Raw genomic sequence first — 7,805 nt, 5'->3', positions numbered from 1 at the left:
AATATGTATCAGTAATCATTCCAGTTATCTTATCCCTCATGATCAAAGATGGTTGGTGGCCCTTCCGACTAACAATAGTCTGACTAAAGTCTAGTTACATAATTCTCCACTAAAAGATCCCAAGCCAATGAATACCAGGATCTTAGCTATAGCACAGCAGCAGCCCCTATTCCCAAATACAAACTGACATAGATATGGTCTGATGAGGGAATTTGCCCCTTGTGGGAGGACTGTCGAGCTTCTTAACCCCATGTAATTATTAATGATGCTTATTGGATTGTATGGGACTGGTCCCCTAAGAGGATGACAGTCACCAATTGCACTGGGAGACCCTGCTCCTGTTATACCTGAATTTTCACATCTGAGAGACCACGAAGGAGCCAACACTGATGCAATCACATGAGGGTTTATTTAACAAGTTTAGGCTGGGGCCCAAGTATACCCGACACAGCAGAGTAGGGACTTGGACCCCAAGCTTAGTTAAGGCAGGGATATTTATGGGTTCCTGTTACTAAAGCAGGGTGGGGATTCCAGTTACTAAAGCAGGGTGGGGGTTTCTGGAACCAAAGCAGGGTTCAAAACAGGAAGCCTCCTGTTACTAAAGCAGGGTAGGGGTTCTTAGAACTAAAGTAAAGTAGGGGAAAGTTCAGCCCTTGGGCACAGGGGTCTGAGATGGCTGCTGGAGCTAAGATGGCTGTACTTACGCTAAAGCTAAACCTGAGGTGGCATGGCCTTAATTTTTCTCAGCCTCCACACTCTTCTCATCAAAATTTAAAATGGTAAGTTTTTGATCACCTCGTTTTTACCACAAACCTTAACTTGGGAAGATGAGCCTCTGGTCTGGCATGTGTGAGGACTTTTGGCACCATTCCCTTTTGTTGATTATCATAAAACACAAAAGAATTTATGGAAGGTCACAGATGATTTAAATCACCTAAGAGTTTGGAAATACTGTGGAACACGATTCGCTGTCATATTACCAACTTAATTTTAGATATTAAACAGCTTCAAGATATTATTCAAGGCATTACTCACTTGTCTTTACAATTAGTTCCAGGAGTGAGTTTTGCACAAAAGATTGATGATATTCTGTCTGATCTAAACACTTTTACTTGGATCAAGCAAACTAGTCTTGACGTTATGGTGGAATGATAATTATTTTTATTGCTATAATAATTTTATGCTTAGTCCTCAGATGTGTGTGAAAATCCTTCTGACGACTGATGGATCAAGAAGTTGAAAAATCAACTTTCCTGCTTCTGCATAAACAGAGAGGAAATATAACTGCCCCTCAGAACAATGTACTTACCAAACATGCTTAAACTTGTACTAGCAACAGGCCACTGGGGGACAGGATGATAAACGTCCTTGAAGCCAAGCAAATGGAAATGCCTGGCTGGCTCAGGGTGGAACACTGCCTGCTGCTTTTTTTCTGTTATCTCCCCTTCTCAAGAGATCACCTCTAGTTAATTAGATGATCCCTTTTTAATGTGTTTACTCAACCACAAATCCTATACTGCTTGATCAGGGATACCTTGCTTATCCATAATTTCCTTTGGTTCCTTCCTTGACTGTTATCTCATATCTAATGAACATGGGAATGAGGAGTTGTTCGGGGTGCCAGTCTTCTCAACTGCCCACTCTGCTCCCTTCCTCTTGCAGCTGACCTGTTTGTGCCTCATTCTTTTTCTGTGTGTCTTGGGGAAGTAGCAATAATCCCCTCCAGTTCCACCCATGTTGATGCAAAAGGTAGGTATTCATCCTTTCTGTTGGCTAACATTCTATTGTATATATGAACCAAATCTTTATGCATCTATTGAAGGACAGGTGGTCCCTTCCACAGTTTGGCTATTGTGGGTCATGCTGCTATTTAGTCTTATCCATTTTTAAATATGTCTGTTAGATTTATTTATTTTTTTAAGATTTTATTTATTTGACAGAGAGAGATCACAAGTAGACAGAGAGGCAGGCAAAGAGAGAGAGAGAGAGAGAGAGAGAGAGAGGGAAGCAGGCTCCCTGCCGAGCAGACCCTGTCTGTTAGATTTAAAAAAAGGTAAAAAGGTGAAGAAAAAGCAGAATCAGACCTGTTAATACATAGAAAAAACTGATGATTGTCAGAGAGAAAAGGATGGAGGGATAAGAAAGAATGGGTGAAAAGGAGAGGGAGGTACAGGCTTCCAGTTATGGAATGAACAAGCCACAGACATAAAAGGATAAGGATATAGGATATAGTCAACATTATTGTAATAGTATATTATGGTAACATACAGTAACTACACTTAAGAGCAACATATATAGTTGTCAGATCACTGTGTTGTATACCTGAGCTTAATGTAACATCATGTGACACCAATACACAAATTAACTTAAATGAGTAAAAAATTTAATTCCAGAGGTCTTAAACTTTGAAATATGATATTTCCATAGTTATCTAAATAAGCAGTAGTAGGGTAAAAAAACAGAATAGTATAAATAGTATTGGAAGATAAAGACTTTAATGCTAATAAACAAAATATAATAAAAATAAAACCAATAATGGTAAAATTTGTTTTTGTTGTTTTTCAGTTGACTGAATTCCTTATATGTTTTGTATATTAACCCTTAATTAATGCTTTGCAAAAAATTTTCCCATTGTGTAGGTTGACCATTTGGCTTTATTTTTTTTCTGTTGTGTGCTGAAGCTTTCAAGTTTGAGGTCGTTCCCCCCACTTTTTTTTTGGAAATTTTCTTGTTTATACTTTTGGCATGATGTCCAGGAATTCAGGAGCAACTTCCTTGCATTTTCTTCTAGGAGTTTTATGCTTACTAGGTCCTATGTTTAACTCTTTGATCCACTTTGGGTTAATTTTTGTGAGTGGTGTGAATCATGGTTCTGCATGTGTTTTTCCAGTTTCCCCAGCACCACTTATTAAAGAGACTCTCCCTTCTCATTGGATATTCATGCTTTCAAGCTCCGCCCCCCATATATTAGTTAACTGTTCATCCTGGGATTTAATTCTGAGCTGTCTCATCTGTTCTTTTGGTCAATGTGTCTATTTTTGTGTCAGGACCATGCCGTTTTTATTACTAAGTCTTTGTACCATACTTTCAAATCAGAAAGTATGATATTCTGGTTTTGTTCTTTTTTCTCAGGATTTCTTTGATCATTCAGGATCTTTTGTGAACCACAAAAATTTTAGAATTGTTTCTTCTATTTTTGTGAAGAAAATCATTGGTTATTTTGATGGAGATTTATATGGCTTTGTGTAGTATGGCCATTTTAACAATAATTATTCTGATATATGAACATGGTATGTTTTTCCATTTGCTTGTGTCTTCTTAAATTCTTTTATAGTACTATAGTTTTCATTGTACATGTAACTCACTTTCTTCGTTAAATTTATTCCTCAGTTCTTTATTGTTTTTGAAGCTATCATGAATGGTATACATTTAATTCTTTTTTAAGATTTTATTTATTTATTTGACAGAGCAAGAGGCAGAGAGATTACAAGTAGGCAGAGAGGAAGGCAGAGAGAGGGGGAAGCAGGCTCCCTGCTGAGCAGAGAGCCCATTGTGGGACTTGATCCCAGGACCCTGAGATTATGACCTGAGCCAAAGGCAGAGGCTGAACCCACTGAGCCATCCAGGTACCCCTGGGATAGATTTAATTCTTTTTGAGATGCTTCATCATTAATGAAAATGAAATCAATTTTTTTAAATATTTTATTTATTTGACAAGGGTCAGGGAGATAGAGAGAGAGAACAAGCAGAGGGTGCAGGAAAGGGAGAGGAAGAAGCAGGCTCCCCGGTGAGCAAGGAGCCTGATGTGGGGCTTGACCTCAGGACCCTGGGATCATGACCCAAGACAGAGGCAGCCACTTAATCAACTGAACCACCCAGGCACCCCCAAATCAATTAATTTTTATGTTAATATTGTATCTTACCACTCTACTGGCATTGTTAATGAATTACATTTTTTGGTTAATCCTTTAATTTTTATCTATATTAGATCATATCAGCAGAAAATAGCAACAACTTTACTTTTTCCTTTATAATTTGAATACTTTTATTTATTGAAATATTGCTTTAGTTAGGACTCTCAGTACTATACTGAATAGGAGCACTGTAAGTGGTCATCCTTCTCCTGTCCCTAGTCTTACAAAAAATATTTTCAACTTTTATCCATTGAGAATAATGTTAGCTGTGGTTTTGTTGTATATGATCTTTTTTATGTTGAGCTATGTTTCTTCTATACCCACTCTGATAAGGGATTTTAGACAAAAGAATTATGTATTATGTCAAACTTTATTTTTCTGGATCTATTGAGATGTACATGTGGTTTTTCTCTTTTAGTATATTGATGTGATATGTTACATTTTATTGGATTTTATATATTGCTTTATCCTTGTAACCTATGGATAAATGGCTCTTAGTCATGGAGTATAATACTTTAATGTGTTCTTGAAATTGGTTTACTAATATTGTGTTTAGAGTTTTTGCACCTGCATTCTTCAGGTATGTAGGTTGGTAGTTTTCTTTTTATTGTTATATCCTTATCTGATTTTTATATCAAAGTAATGTTGGCTCCCTATAATTATTCCTTCTAGGTATTTCGCAAGATTTCAGGAAGAATGGTACGAATTCTTTTTTTTTTATTTTTTTAAATTTATTTTCAGCATAACATTATTCATTGTTTTTGTACCACACCCAGTGCTCCATGCAGTCCGTGCCCTCTCTAATACCCACCACCTGGTTCCCCCAACCTCCCACCTCCCCACCTCTTCAAACCCTTCAGATTGTTTTTCAGAGTCCATAGTCTCTCATTGTTCACCTCCCCTTCCAATTTCCCCCAAATGCCTTCTCCTAATTCTCCTTTAAATGTTTGAAAGAAGTCCCCAATGAAGTTGTCTGCTGTGGAATTTTCTGAGTTGATTACTGATTAAATCTCTAGCTCTTTTCCATGGTGCATCACTGAAGATCCTGGTGTACCCATGGGTCACCATCCTGCCTGGTGTTACCAGTATCATAATAACAAGCCATATGCAAAGTCTTGCTTCTGCAGAGTTTTTTTTAATGCCAAAAATCTGCATCTTTGACCTGGAGTGGAAGAAGGCAGAAGTAGATGTGTTCCCACTATGTGGCCACAGGTGTCAGAGGAATATGAGAAGCTCTCTTCTGAAGCCCTGGAGGCTGTCTGTATCTGTGCCATAAAGAACATGGTGAAAAGCTGTGGCAAAGATGGTCTTCACATCTTAGTACAACTCCACCCCTTCCATGTCATCTGTAGCAACAAGATAACCAATGCTGTGGCTGATACGCTCCATACCGATGTGTGGGGTGCCTTTAGAAAATCCCAGAGCACAGTGACCAGTGTTCACATAAACCATGTCATGATGTCCATCTGTAGGAAGCTGCAGAACAAGGTGCATGTGACTGAGCACTACACAAGGCTAAGTTCAAGTTCCCTGGCTTCCAGAAGATCCACATTTCCAAAAAGGTGGGGTTGTACAAAATTTAATGAAGATAAATTTGAATACATGATGGCTGAAAAGTAGCTCATCCCACATGGCTATAGGGTCAAATATCTCCTTAATTGTGGCTCCCTGGACAAATGGTGAACTCTGAGCTCATAACAGCTTCTGCAGTGCCTCTACTTCTTCATGTGCACCAATAACTCTTATTTCCTGTCAAAAAAGAATCTCTTTATTATTGGTTTGTTCAGATGTTTTATTTCTTCCTGATTCAGTTCTGGTAGGTTGTATATCTCTAGAAATGTATCTATATATTTCACGTTATGTACTTTGCTGGTAAAAAATTGTTCATGGTAATCTCTTATGATTATATATAATTCCATAAAGTCAATTTTAATGTATCCTCTTTCATTCCCAATTTTATTTGAGTTTACTTTTTTCCTTAATCTAACTTATTTTTTTTGAAGAACCAGCTCTTGCTTTCATTGATCCTTTCCATTGTTTCTATGGTCTCTATTTCATTTATTTCAGTTCTGATATTTATTATTTCCTTCCTGCTGCTAAATTTGAGCTTAATTTTGTTCTTGATTTTCAAGTTACTTGAGATGTAAGGTTATTTTTTTATATGAGATCTAAATTTTTTAACATGCAGTAATTGCAATAAAACTTCTCAAAACTGACCACTTTATCATTAAATAATGATCTTTGCCTTTTGTTGCCATTTTTTACTTAAAGTCTATTTTGCATAGCTATCCTTTTCTTTTGTAGTCTTCATACATTTATTTTCTATTCTATTTGCTTGAAATGTCATGTTCTATTTTTTTTTTTTTTATTTTGAGCCTACATGTGTCTTTGTGGCTGAGATATGTCTCCTATGGGCAGCACATAATGGGATTTTTCTTCCCTCAGCTATTCTATGCTTTGTGACTAGAAAGTTTAATATATTTGCAATTTATGCAATTATTAATATGTGCTACAACTATTACTATCATTTTATCTTTTGTCTTCTGTTTATTTTTTGGTCCCCATTGTTTCTTTTTCTCTCTCTGCTTTTGTAAGCTTAAGCTAATAGATTTCCATGGTGATTTACTCAGTTTCACATGTTTGTTTAAGTTTTGCATCCAATCTAGGTATTTGCTCTGTGGTTACCATAAAGTTTACACAATCATTTTTTATAGATAAAATAGTTTTATTGTTTTTGCTGATAGCAATTTATCTTTACTTGCCTGTAGAGGTCTCATCCTTTTATTATTCTCCTTTTATATTTTAATGTCACAATTTATCATTTTTAATTTGTTTAAAAATTTTTAACTTTATTTTATTTTTTTTCAGTGTTCCAAGATTCATTGTTTATGCACCACATCCAGTGTTCCATGCAATACATGCCCTCCTTAGTACCCACCACCAAGCTCACCCATCTCCCCACCCTCTCACCTCAAAAACCCTCACTTTGTTCCTCAGAGTCCACAGTCTCTCATGGTTTGTCTTCCCCTCTGATTTTCTCCAATTCACTTTTCCTTTCCTTCTCCTAATGTCCTCCATGTTATTCTTATGCTCCACAAGTAAGTGAAACATAGGAAAATTGACTCTCTCTGCTTGACTTATTTCACTCAGCATAATCTCCTCCAGTTCCATCTATGTCTTTTTTTTTTTAAACTCGAGTATAGTTGGCACACGATGTTATATTAGTTTCAGGTATATAACACAGTGATTCAACATTTCTATGTTATGCTAAGCTAACCATGGGTGTAGCTATCATTTTTCACCATACAGTATTAGTATATTATTGACTATATTCCTTATGTTATGTCTTTCATTCCCATGATTTATTTATTCCATAATGGAAATCTGTTTTCCCCATTCTCCACATTCTTATTTCAGAGATTCCTTTTAAATTACCATCTTTTTCTTTGGCTCTCTTTAAAATTCTTTGTCATTGGTTGTTGCAATTTTAATATACTATATCTTAAAAGAAGGTATTTTTACATTGAGATAGTAGGGCATTTTATTAGCTCCTTGGACTGCATGTTCAGTTCATCTCCCAGACTGGGAAGTTCTCAACTAATTTTTCTTTAAATAAATTCTCTGTCCCCTCCTCCTTTTCTTTTCCTCCTCGTTTTTATGTTCACTTTTTCTAATGGAGTCTGATAAATCTTGTCCAATTACTTCAATTAGAAGGAATCTTATTTTATTATTATTATTATATTTATCATTATTATTATTTTATTGTTTTATTCGATTAGAAGGAATCTTTTTCACCTGAATCATTTCTACCTTTTTATTTTCTAGCTCACTAATTATCTCTTCCATCTGATATGCTCTATTTCCAATGTTTTCTATTGCATTTTTAAAATT

General features: G+C 36.0%; 1 pseudogene; it reads left to right on the top strand.

Annotated features, from left to right (window-relative positions):
- Window positions 1–4,970: 4,970 nt before the first annotated feature.
- On the top strand, window positions 4,971–5,597 carry LOC125100475 (60S ribosomal protein L10-like; annotated as a pseudogene).
- Window positions 5,598–7,805: the final 2,208 nt, after the last annotated feature.

The sequence above is a fragment of the Lutra lutra genome, chromosome 5, assembly GCF_902655055.1.
Source record: "Lutra lutra chromosome 5, mLutLut1.2, whole genome shotgun sequence".
In the NCBI taxonomy this organism is placed as follows: domain Eukaryota; kingdom Metazoa; phylum Chordata; class Mammalia; order Carnivora; family Mustelidae; genus Lutra; species Lutra lutra.
Note: the sequence above shows the minus strand (reverse complement) of the source record. Positions and strands in the feature narration are given on the sequence as shown.